Source organism: Kogia breviceps, chromosome 19 (genome assembly GCF_026419965.1).
Source record: "Kogia breviceps isolate mKogBre1 chromosome 19, mKogBre1 haplotype 1, whole genome shotgun sequence".
Lineage (NCBI taxonomy): Eukaryota > Metazoa > Chordata > Mammalia > Artiodactyla > Physeteridae > Kogia > Kogia breviceps.
In genome coordinates, this window is record NC_081328.1 from 49640713 (window position 1) to 49653230 (window position 12518).

The following is a 12518-nucleotide window of genomic DNA, read 5'->3' on the forward strand; positions in this document are numbered from 1 at the left end:
AGTAACCGTTTCTAAGGTTGTTGCGCAGAAACATCCCAGGAAGCACATAAAGCTGCTTCCAGCCCAGCACTGGAGCGTGTGAGTATGCAGTAAGCGGTCACTGTGATTAATGAAAAATTAATAAAGGCTAGGAAGGGAATGACAGCCTCCCCGCAGTGTCCCTAAAATGGAAACAAATCTGTGCAGCTCTCAAAGCAGCAGAACTCAAGCCAAGGGCAGGCTCCCAGGTCTCGCTTCCAGTTCGTCAGGCAATTCCCCTGCAGAACATTCCCTCCTGGTTGCAGGCAGGGCCCAGGGCAGGACGCCACCTCCAGATAATCTCAGAGCTGGCACCAGCTTTGCAAGCACATGGTTGGACTTTCCAGATCTTTCCTCCCCTCTCTCTGACCTTCCCCTACTCACTTACCCCCAACACACTTTCTTACTCACTCTCTCCTTTCATTCCTGTTCAAAAACAAAGAATCGAGGCCAAATGTGACAGCTGGCTCCCTGGAAAAGTTTCTCTGCAGCGTGACCGGGTGGCAGTTACACCGCAGGGGGTGTGGTGCTGGGAGGGCTCCCTCCTCACTGCAGAGCCAAGGACGGAGGGGGGGGGAACAGCGGGGGTCACGAGGCCCCCGCCCACCCCCCATTAGGACCTGGCCTGGGGCCACATCTCTAAAGCCTCCTGGGCAGACTGCACACACATGGTCACAAACGCTGCGTCAAGTCGGCCATTTTCGGGGGCGGGGTAGTGCTTAGGGTTATAGAGTTAGGTTCCTGAGCAATCAGTACACAGAACTTTCAGGGCGACTGAAGCTTCCCATCTTCCACCCACCGCGTAGCCAGGAGGCAGATGTGACCTCAGAGCCCACAGGCCTTCCTGGCGCCTACCCTGGAGCCAAGCCCTGCCCAGGGTCCCAGAGGGAGGAGGGAAAAGCCTTAGGAGGCGCGGGGGAGGGGTCAGAGCCATGTTAGTCACTTTCTCTTCAGAGCTGTCCCCACGCCTCCCCCACAGACCCTGGTCCCCAAAAGGCTGGGTACCCATTGGGCCCAGGAAACTGCATTCGGATTCAGAGGTGCCCACCGTGCTTTGGAAATACACGCCCGGAGGGTAGAGCTCGGACCCAACAGGTAATAAGAGCGCCCTCTGCTGTGGGGTCTCACCCCGCGGGGATCAGCTTCCCCGCGTCCACACGGCCAGCAGCCTTGCCCCCTGGGACCAACCCCAAGCAATCCTGGGGAAGGAAGGGCTGCAGGGGTAGGCGAGGGTTGGGGGGGACAGTTTGCCAGGGTGCCCTGGCCCCTCCAGGCCACTCACTCAGCTGCTCCCACCTCACGCCCCCAGGCAGAACTCCCGGGACCTGCTCCCGAGGCCCAGGCCAGAAATGAGGGGAACTGGGGACAGAAGCTCCCCTCCTCATCTCCTGGGCCGTGCTGATGGGCTGACCTCCCAGAAAGCCGGGCGGTGGCCGCTACTGTCCTGGCCGCCCTGCAGGGCCCCGACGCGGCGTTGTCAAGAGTGAAGATGCTGTGTTTCCAACTGCCTCTCCCTCTCTCGGATGCCCTGAGGGCACACCACCGCCCCCCGCCCCCGCCACGGTGTCCAGCAAGCACGGACAGGGCCTGGGCTGTCCAAAGTAATGGCCATCAAGAGCTGGGCCAATCCCTGGGACTAAGACCTGTGTCCTAGTGAGGTTAGTTAGAGGAAGCCCCCAGGGGAGGGACGCCTGCACTCAGCGGATCCCCCCCCTCCGGCCCACCTCAGCGCCTCGCTCAGCCCAATCAGGGGAACCACTCCAAGCCCCAGAGAGATCAATAGCCCAGGCGGGCCTGCAGAAGCCGCGCCGTACGTAAGGACAGCCTCTCTGGGACCTGCAGGGACCTGCTCCAGGGCGAGGGAGCAAACCTGGCACGTAGGGACGACAGTCTCCCCCTCTTCCAGTGCCGACCAGGAGACTACAACCAGGGGTCTTAATTCAGCCCCTCCCAACCAAGAAGGCACACCGCCCCTCTGCTCCGCCCCCAGCTGGCTGCATCTTCAGCAACACTCAAGCTGGTCTTGTGAGGGGGAACGGGATGGGGAGGAGAAAGAGGAGAGACGATGAGACAGGCGATGAGACAGGCCGGGCTGGGCTGGGCCGGGCCGGGCTGGGCCGGGCCGGGCTGGGCTAGTGGCAACAGCCACAGCAGGCTCCCTGCAGCTGTGATGGGGGGAGAAACGGGACTTCCAATCTGTTCCCACTCACCCCGGACAAACAGCATCTTACTCCAAAGTCCAGGGCAGCTGAGGGGCTGGAGGAAGAGGGGGAGTACCAGAGTCCCTCCTTTCTAACTGGAGTTTTCTTTTCTTTCATTTCATCATCTCATGGCACCTTTTGAAAGAAAGAGGCCAGAGGAGGGTGGCCAGCCTAGGCGGCTCCACACGCCAGCCCAAGCTTCGGGGCAGGGATCCAGCTTCATGCCTCAGCCCTGGTCTCCAGCCCTGAGTGGCCAGAGCTGGCAGAGGGCTCCATCCCCCAGGGCTCAAATTCAGACTATTAACAACTGGGGGGCCTTAGGCAAGTGGCTCGAGCTCCCTGTGCCTTGATTTCCCAATCTGGAAAATGGGGTAATGAGGGCGCCTGGAAGCTAGCCTTATCCTGCTGGAGCTGTTAGGCTGGTGGTTATTATCCACCACTGGGCCTCCTTCTCCGGCTGAGATAAGGATTTCCCTCGTTGTTGCCACAGGGATCTGGACCTGGATGGACCTGGAAAGTCTTCCAGTTTCAAAGTTCCATCGGGAAAGTGCTTGTGCCAGCTGGCCCGCGCGGGGGCCAGGGAAGGGGAAAGCCAAGGGAGGAGCGAAGCATGCAGGAGGAAGGAACAGCCAACAGGGAGGGCCCCCACCAAGGCCACACCAACCACGCAACGGGAAGGCGGCTCAGAACACTCCCCTAGCCACCCCCCCCAAGCCTCATCTGGATACTGAGGCCGAACGGTCCCGGACCTTCTGGGTCCAAACAGAGCCACCCACCACTGGAGCCAGAAGTCTCACTGGCTTGAAGGCCCAGGTGGGGCTGCCCAGGCATCACGGGGGCAGGCACCAAGGCTGGGGGACCCACGCCACCCACGGAGAGCAGAGCGCAAATACCTGCCCCGAACAAGCACGTATAATAAGCAAGGGCTTGGCGGGGGGTGGGGGTGGGGGTGGGGGTGGGGTAAACTTGCTGCTAAATTAAATATTAAGAAATTCAGCTTCCAACTCACTGACCTAGGTTCTCTCGCCTGAACAGAAAGTCCACTGACAGAGCCACTAAATAAACCACCCCCCTCCCGAAAAGCCGGGATTGGGATTCAAGGTCTGCCCCCAGTTCCTGCACCAGCTGGTCCATACAGCTGCCCTACAGCCTGAGAGACACAGGAGGGGCCAGGCCTCCCGGCTGCCACGGGAAGAAGAGGGGCTGCGCCTCCCGGCTCAGCCTCTTCCATCGCAGCCTCCCCAGCCCTGCCCCCCACTGGAAAACCACAGCCCCCCGCCACGTCCTGGGGCTCCCAGGCCGAACTCACCTGGTGGGGGCTGGGGACAGAGGTGCCTGAAACCCAGGCGGGCGTGGAGGCCGACACTGCGGGGCCTTGTTTCAGGAGGTGCCCCAACCCTCTGTAACCTGAGCCCTGGATGCCTCAACCAAGCCAGCTCTTCCCATCAGGCACCAGATAGGCATTAGTCAGCAGGTAAACAGGCAGGGAGCCACAGACCTCAGCAGGGCCTGCCTTAGACCAGCACTAAGGAGAGGGGGCATCATTCCAGGGGTGAAAATAGAGCCCCCCCCTCCTGGGCTGGGCCACTGGGCTGTGCAAGGAAGTGGACCCGACTGCCAGGGGAACGGGCAGGGGTCATATCATGACTCAGGCATGCCCTGGGGTCACCAGTGACAACGGTGACCGTGGGTGTTACCTACCCCCCAGCTGGGCTCCCCATCCCCGTGCAGAGGAGGGAGTGGACACAGCAAGTTCTGCCAGAGCAGGAGGCTGCGTCTGCAAGGGTGACCCACCCCGGGGAGGGACAGAGCCCCTCTGTTCACACAGCAGTCTCCTCGCACCCCTCGGGGGTCCCCCAAGATCTCCTGTTTCTGCCCTGTCAGAGGTAAGGCAAGGCGTGGAGTCTGGGTGACGACAGATGAGAGGAAGTGGGCCTGGAGACAGTGACTTAGGAGAACGGGCTGTCAGGCTGGCCTTCGCGACCCAGGGACCAGGTGACTGGGGGGGCTCAGAGGAAGGGAGGGGTGGGCCACTCCCTGGGACGTGACAGCCAGCCCTCCCCACCTCCAAGCTGGGGCCGCCACGGTTCAAGTTCCAGCTCCTCCCGGGCCACAAGGGCCTCATTTCAGACCAGACACGCCCCCCGCAGCCGGTCCCACGGCCCTGCACGGGAAACAGGACGCACAGGTCTCAGATGATGGCCAGGGCTGTGCTCCCGCCAGGGCCTGGCCGAGCTGAGGCTGCCTGGAACCGAATATGCTGTTTGGCCAGCTCAGGGAGCCCCCAGAAGGAGGGCACTTTTGGTAGAGCATCTGGAGACCTCACTGGGATAGACAGGAAAGGAGGCCCTGCTGCAACCCTGGGGCCTTGGAGGCCAGCCGGCCAGTAGAAGCCGGCTCAGCAGGTCTGAGTGGGCAGGGCTGCCCTCCCACCGCCAGCAGAAGCCCAGGCCCGAGCTCTGGACCCCCTTTATTACTCCTCTTGATCCCACTGGATCTCCGGGGGTGCAAGGGACCCTCCTCTCCCCGTCACACTCCATTCAGGAGGACGACGCCTCGGCACAGATGCCAGACGTCCAACCGCAAAATGACAGGCTGGAAGGGTGGCTGTACTGCTCCCCCATCCCCACCCCACCGAGCTTTCTAGATGAGGATGCTGTTCCACCAGCGCCTTCCTGCCCCCAGGCACTCCCCACCCTGCCCCACCCCACCCCCACTGCCATCCCTGGCCGGTGCTGCCCTCTGCAAGTTCAAAGTCCTCAGCCCCTGAAACCTCAACCCTCTTGGGCTGAGACCAGGGAGTGCAAATTTTAAAGGGACGACCAAAAAACCCAGGAATCAAGATACATAATATTTCAATGCAATATTTTTTGAAAATCAAACGTTTGCAAAAAGTCCTTAATGAGTACAATCTAACAGGGCGGGATTCGGGCGAGAGTGCAGCAGGGCTGTGCACGTGCCTGGCCCATCTTTCTTGAAAATGTGGATATTTGTTCATCAAGGATTTTGGGGGGCACAATTTTGATTTCTAAAAGCATTGCAGAAAAATACTATTTCTCGGGCTTCCCTGGTGGCACAGTGGTTGAGAGTCCGCCTGCCGATGCAGGGGGATGCGGGTTCATGCCCTGGTCTGGGAAGATCCCACGTGCCGTGGAGCGGCTAGGGAAAAAAAAAAAAAAAACGATTTCTCTTGATTCCTGAGTATTCTGGTGCTCCCTGCCCCCTCCACTAAATTTTGTGCCCCTGAGGAGTGCCTCACTTGCCCTAATTTCGGGCGTGTTCTTCTTGCTTTCACCCACCAACCTCCAGGGGTCCACACCCAAGCTCGACCTTGAACCCAGGACCACCCTGGTTAGGGTCACAACCTCCTGGTGCCGGCGATAATTCCCGAGCCGCCTCGCCTGCTTCACTTTCCTCTTTGGCCCTCACCACGGCTAATGGGCTTTATGTTTTACTGTTTGCTTTGTTTACCCTCTGCCTCTTCCCATCAGCACATAAGCCCCAGGAGGACAGGATTTTTCTCTGTATGTTCAGCACCGATGAATTCCTCAGCGCCACAAACAGTGCCTGGTACATGTCAACGCTCAACCCTTCCTGAATAAACAAACACTCCCTGCATGATAATCTCTAGGAAATCTGATCAGGCCCTGGTGAAACACCCCTGGTGGATTGGCCCCATAACACAGCATCCAGCCCACGTCTGGCCCGGCCCGCCTTCAGCCCACCGACTAGGCCAGCGTGTCCCAAACTGTGGGTCCTGATGCTTTAATGGGTCCTGAAGACTAGTTAGGGAGTCATAACCAGCATCAATTTTTTACATTTAAAAAGAATACATTCATACTAGAAGAACTAGAAGAAGAAGGTAGAAACAACCCAAATGCCCCTCAGCTGATAAATGGATAAACATGATGTGCTCAGTCCATAAGTGGAATATTACTCAGCTAGAAAAAGGGATGCAGCCCTGATCCAGGCTACAACATGCAGGAACCTTGCAACACGATGCAAAGGGAAGGAAGCCAGTCACAAAAGACCACACACTGTATGATCCCATTTCTAAGAAAGGTTCACAACAGGCAGATCTACGGTCGTTGTTTAGAGCTGGGAGAAGCGGGGGTGGGGGACAGGAGGTGACAGTTTATGGGGACAGAGATTCTTCTTGAGGTGATGAAAACGGTCTAAAATTGGAGGTGGCGACAGTTTCACAACCCTGTAAATAACTAAAAACCAATGGATGGTACACTTTAAATGGGAGAACTGAATGGTATTATGTGAACTGTATCTCAATAGAGCTGTTTTCAGAAAATAAGAAAAGCCCCCCCATCCAAAGAAGCACACACAGCAAGTATGAAGGTGTGGCAGGCACACAATCAAAGGTAAGAAGTACTCCGTGGAAATATTGTGTCATTTGTACACACACCACACACACACACATCTACACGTACGTGTGTCCTGGTTTGTGGTGTACAACGTACTTCTTACTGGGGGCTGCAGTCCAAAATAAGTGTGAAAGCCACTCTCTGGACAACATCAAACTCAGGAGTCCAGAAAGCCAACGGCCCTTCACCTGCCTGGACCACTCTGCTCCCTTCAAGACCAAGGGCCCGCCCCCCCGCCCCCCACCTCCCAGAGGTCTCTGCTGGCAGGGTTGGGGGGCTCCCTCCTCGGGGTGCCAAGGCCCTCTGGACTCGTCCCTCTCAGAGCACTTGTCACACTGCACTGCACGCATGTTTCGGAGAGAGCGTCCCCAGGACATGGGCTGTGTCCTGGCCACCGACGCATATTCTCCTCTGAGGACAGTGCCAGGCCCAGGGCAGCAGCTCGGGTGCACAGACTGATGGGGGGCTGGCCCCTCACCACCCCCTCTACACCCCACTACCTCTGAATGATCTGAGGGATTTTTTTTTTTTTTGCGGTACGCGGGCCTCTCACTGTTGTGGCCTCTCCCGTTGCGGAGCACAGGCTCCGGACGCGCAGGCTCAGCGGCCACGGCTCACGGGCCCAGCCGCTCCGCGGCATGTGGGATCCTCCCGGACCGGGCGGGGCACGAACCCGTGTCCCCTGCATCGGCAGGCGGACTATCAACCACTGCGCCACCAGGGAAGCCCGATCTGAGGGATTTTAAATAGCTTACAGGATAATTTTCTAGGAAAAAAAAGGTATAAAATAGGAGGAAACAAACCCTAAACTCAAACAAACCTATGGAAAAAACATTTTAAAGGATGAGGCTCCCACAAAAGTATCCAGCTCAGATGGTTTCACTAGTGAATTCCTCAAACGTTTTAACACAGAGATGATCGTGTAGCCGCTTAAAATGTTCCAGAACACAGAGGGGGGTAAAGAAACGCATCCAAATTATTTTTGCTAAGCCAGCACGACACTGACACCAAGATGATAAAAATAGCAGGCGCACACATGCCCAACACGCTGTAGACCAAGCTCACGCGTGTATATCCGTGCAAGAATTGTGCATCTCTACCTCGCTGTTTAAACCCAAATAAATTCCAATGGATTAATGATTTCAGTACATAAAAATGAAACCATAAAAGTACCAGAAGAAAACCTGAGTGAATTTTTTTTCTATGATTTTGGAATGCAGGAGGCCTCTAAGCAGGACATAAACCTCCACAAGAGAAAAGAAAAAGAATAAATTTGACAACCTAAGGGGTAAAAATCTCTGTTTAGAAGAACACACTAGACACAAAATTTAAAGTTAACAACTGGGGGCTTCCCTGGTGGTGCGGTGGTTGAGAGTTCGCCTGCCGATGCAGGGGACGCGGGTTCGTGCCCCGGTCCGGGAAGATACCACATGCCGCGGAGCAGCTGGGCCCGTGAGCCATGGCTGCTGAGCCTGCGCGTCCGGAGCCTGTGCTCCGCAACGGGAGAGGCCCGTGTACCGCAAAAAAAAAAAAAGTTAACAAATGGGAAAAAGCACTTGTAACAGCTACAACAAAGGTGTACGAAGAACTCTTAAACAAACAAACAAAAAATCAAGAAAATGATTAATGACCCAACTGGGAAAAAAAGGAACCTAGGACAGAAATGAGCAGTTTACAGGGAACCTAGGGCCCTTGGCCTGTAAACAGAGGAAAAGATACCCACCCACCCACCCCAAACTTAATAAGAGATGCACAAAATAAAACACCCATCAGATAGCTTTCTACTTCTCTGCCCAGGGCAAGGGACACAGCACCTCTCTCTGTCACGACCAGAAACTGATGTAGCTGCTTTAGAAGCCAATTTGACAACATGGATCAAAATCTTAAATGCACACATCCTTTGGTGCAGAAATTCCACTCCTAAAGGTTTATCTAACATGTGCACATATATAAGCATGAGGATGATCATGGAAGCCTCGTTTATCACAGAGGAAGCCGGACAAGAATGGCAGGACCATGTCAGGGCCGAGGACGCAGCTGTTACGAGGAATGTGCCCAATCTACATCCACAGTGTCATTAAATGGGGAAAACACACACACGCAAAATCCAGAAGGACACACGGTGAGCCTCACCACCCACATGGGCTTATCCTGGGGAAAGGGTGGGAGATCAGGAGAGACAGATTTCCTTTTCACATTTCACGTGACCTTGACTTTTTCTCTCCTACCAATGGTCACGCACTGCTTTTGAGAATTAGAAGAGAAAAAGGCATCGGGGCAGACGGGGCCGAGGGAACCAGGGATACAGACCAGAGCGCGGGCTACACGCTCGGGGAGGGAGAGGCACCGTGCAATGGCCAAGCTGAGCCCGTTCGTTAAATAAGACCGCATTTGGTTTTCATTTATGAGCTTGTTTAACAAAACCTCCCGGGTGCTGGGCCTGCACTGGCGGTCCTCACACGTTAGCACTTTCGTTCTAATAACGCTGTGCAGAAGGAATGAGGTCCATTGCGATGATGAGAAAAAGAACTCAAGAGAGCACAGGTCATCAGGCCAGGGCAGTCTGAGGGCCATTTCCCCCACGAACAAGTGGGTAAGGCCTCCCGATTGGCTTCCTGCTGGAACATTCCGTGCTCCTAAGTTGTACCCTCTGTGTGTTATATTTTAGAAGCAGGAAGATGGAAGAGGTGACCTCCAAGGCCACTTCCACTTCCCAGTTCTTTGCTGGGACCAGCGCTGGTCTCTCGGGACTGCATTGGACGGACCAGGGATTTCCAAACCGGGTTCCCTAGAGCCCTGGGGTTCCACAGCGGTACGCCCAGTGACAGCATGGGGAAGGGGACAGGAGGCCTCCCTGCTCAGAGAACTGGACGCTCAGTCCTGGGCACGAGCTGCCTTTGCTCATTCGCTACAACCGGTAACTCTGGGAGCCCCTGGGATTCCAGGGGGGCGTCTGTGACACCCACAGAAAGACCCAGGTCAGGGAAAGCCAAAGTGGCTAAAACGTGGAAAGGAAGTCATGCCTGGACCCTCCTCACCGCCCACAGCTCTCAGACATGCGGCCCCACGCCCACATTTAGCCACGTCAGGCCAGCGGGAACCACGTGGCATCATCCTTCAGGCTGCCTGCTGGAACCTGGGGTCTGGGCAGGGCCGCCCACACTTCGGGGCGCCAGGCGGGGGTCCGAGCTGCTCCTCCGGTGCTGAATGTGCCCTCTGTCCACAGAGCGTGGCTGTCCGCGCAGGCGTCTCCCCCGGACAGCAGTCCCATTGTGCTGTCCCTGGCTCCCAGCAGCTGTCCTGGGCGGAGAGGCTGTGGCTGCCGACGCAGCCCCTCTCCTGGCAGCTGCTCGGCTCCCCAGGTCAGGCACCCAGGAGGCCTCACCCAGCACCACGTGTCTGGGGCCCGGGCTCCGTCCCTGGTCAGGGCTGCAGCCCCCAAGCTGCAGGAAGGCAGCGCAGGGATCCGCCTGCAGCGCTGGCCGCCCTGCCTGGCCCGCTCCCGCAGCTGTGCCCAGCTCTATGTAAGGCATTCCGCAGCTGCTCGGCTGCATTCCCTGGATGGGCCCGCATTCCTCCCTCCTCACCACTGGGCTGGGCTTGGCAGACAGCTGGAGGGCTGGGGCGGGGGGGCGGGTGGGGTGGGGTGGGGTGGGGGTTGCTCTCTCCCGGGCCCTGGAGCCACACTCTGTCCTCCCTGCCCCCTACTCTGCCCCACCTTGGAGGAGACACACCTGGGCCTGGCCACCCCTCCGCCACGTCCTCCTGTCCCCCCACGCATCGGGACTTCCTGCTTCAGACCGAGATGTGCACGGGCCTCAGGGTCAACTCAGAGGAGAGCGTCTGTTCTTAAAAGGCGGAAAGAGAAAGGGATCCAATCCCCAAAGGTGAGAGGGTGCCTGGATGCCCCCTGGGGCCAAGACAGGAACAGCGAGGAGCCCAGAGCAGAGGGGTCCTGTGGGGCAAGGCAGCCAGGTGGGAACATTCCTGCAGGAGGTACAGCCTTTTTCCCACCAGAATGGAAACACGCAGCCCCACACAGAAGAAAACTCTCCAAGCTAAGGGCCCAAGGCACAGAGAGATTCAAGTTCACTGCTCTGCTTTGCCAGACACAAACGAGACCCTCAACATTTATGAAGCTCCTGCCATATGCCAGGTGCTGGGATGAACGGGTAGACAAGGTATAGACCCCGGCAGTGGGGAGTTCACAGTCCAGGGACAGGCCCAGAGTGGACCCTGGCTAGTGAGTTGTCCTGAGAACACGGCGGGTGTCTAGGGAGCCTTTGCAGAGCTGGCCCTCCCTCCCTAAGCAGATGGCGGTCCCCTTCTCCCCCCGCTTCACGCTCTCTGATCCCCACACGCATTTCTGGAGCACGTCACAGTCCCCCCACTTCACTGGCTGACCCCTTCCCACCCTTCAGACTCAGCTCAGATCTCACGTTCCCCAAAGCCTTCTCTGCCCAGCGTCCTCTGTCCCGATGTCCCTGCGCTTGTAGCCTCCCACGATTGCCCGTGCAAAGGAGATCTTCCCTGTTTTGCCCCAGCCCCTAACACAGGCCTGGTGCAGAAGGCACCCAGGTACACCCGAAGGCGGCAGGCTCACCTCGTCTGCCAAAAAGCTATGCCCACCACCAGAGGCGTAGGGGGCCTGACGTCCACCTTCCTCAAGGCTCTACCCACGACCAAAGATATTTCTAGATGTTTTTAGTCGTAGGGAAACCGGAGGACGACACTCTGCTGCGTCTGCCCCACCCCAAAGTCACGCCCACATCACCAGGGACTCCTGGCGCCACCGTGCACTGGATACCTGTCTTGGTTATTGGGGGCTGGGTAGGTGCAGCTGTACCTGGACAGTTCAGACCCCCTACCACCACTGTTGCCTCAGGCCAACAAGCCCAACGCCTCCCTCGTTTGACAGATCAAGAAACTGAGGCTGGGGAGTGGGGGGCAGGTTGGGGGGGGCACGCGAAGTGATGGCTCAGAACCAGTCAGACGGTGGGGTGGAGCCAGGACACACCCAAGAACTCAGCTGGGCGCCAGTCCGAGGACACCCTACTCGCCACGCAGCCCTGTCACCCCAGCCTCCCCCATGGCCTCCAATGAGCATCCAGAGATGGCAAAGAACCAGACCCACGAGCGAGCGGCCAGCGCCCGCCTTATAAGGCAGCCTCGGGGAAACTTGGCCGGTGGAACCAGGGGGGTGGCTCCCGGGGGAGAGAGAGCGACGAGCCTGCCACACAGACACGGTTCTGGGTCCTGCAGCCCAGCCCCACCCAGAGCCACCCAGCCGGGGGCAGGGGGACCTGGGAGGGGAGGCAAGGCCGTTGCCACCTGAGAGAGGAGCAGGGATAGAGGGTGCCAGGTCCCGGGGCAGGGGCCAGCAGCCTCAGAAACCAAGAACCCAGCACGCCAGAGTGAGCGGATCAGACCTGTGGGTTCCTGGTTGACCAAAAAAAGTATCTGCTTGATCCTTGGAGAGTCCCATGGGGTCCCTGCAGCCCCTGCATCTGCCTACAAGAGCCACTACAAAGCCATCCCCATGTCACTCCTCCAACATTGTTTTATTGAGCACCTGTTATGTCCAAGTCACTCGGTATCTCGTGAGAGTCTTTCAAAAAAAAAAAAAAAAAAGAAAGACAACAGCCCCAGTCTCAAGTAACCTAGAATCCAGTTCAGGGCATGGAGGGAATTCTGAAGAAGACATAGCAAACGTTAAGAGTGGGTATCGCTGGCTTACAGGTGAATTACAGTTTCTTTCCAATGTCTATATTTTCCAAATTTTAAAGAAACAGTACTGTGAAAAACTGTTTTTGTATTAAAAAAAAAAAAATCTAGCAGAGGAAAGAAGGTTCATTCACAAATAATTTACATTCCAAGACAAACACACGATATTATACATGAGAAAGATGCAAAAAGGCACGGG

At 57.1% G+C, this 12518-nt stretch overlaps 1 protein-coding gene across 11 annotated transcripts in view; it reads right to left on the bottom strand.

The window, feature by feature from the left end:
* SEPTIN9 (septin 9) overlaps window positions 1–12518 on the bottom strand; it is a 194234-nt gene that overhangs the window by 63076 nt on the left and 118640 nt on the right. The window contains exon 1 of one of the 11 annotated variants that reach the window (XM_059048829.2): window positions 3529–3746. The exons of the other annotated variants lie outside the window; for them this stretch is intronic. The gene's annotated coding sequence lies outside the window, so the exon portion shown is untranslated. Of the gene's footprint in view, window positions 1–3528; window positions 3747–12518 lie in introns of those variants that run through there. 11 annotated transcript variants of the gene reach the window in all.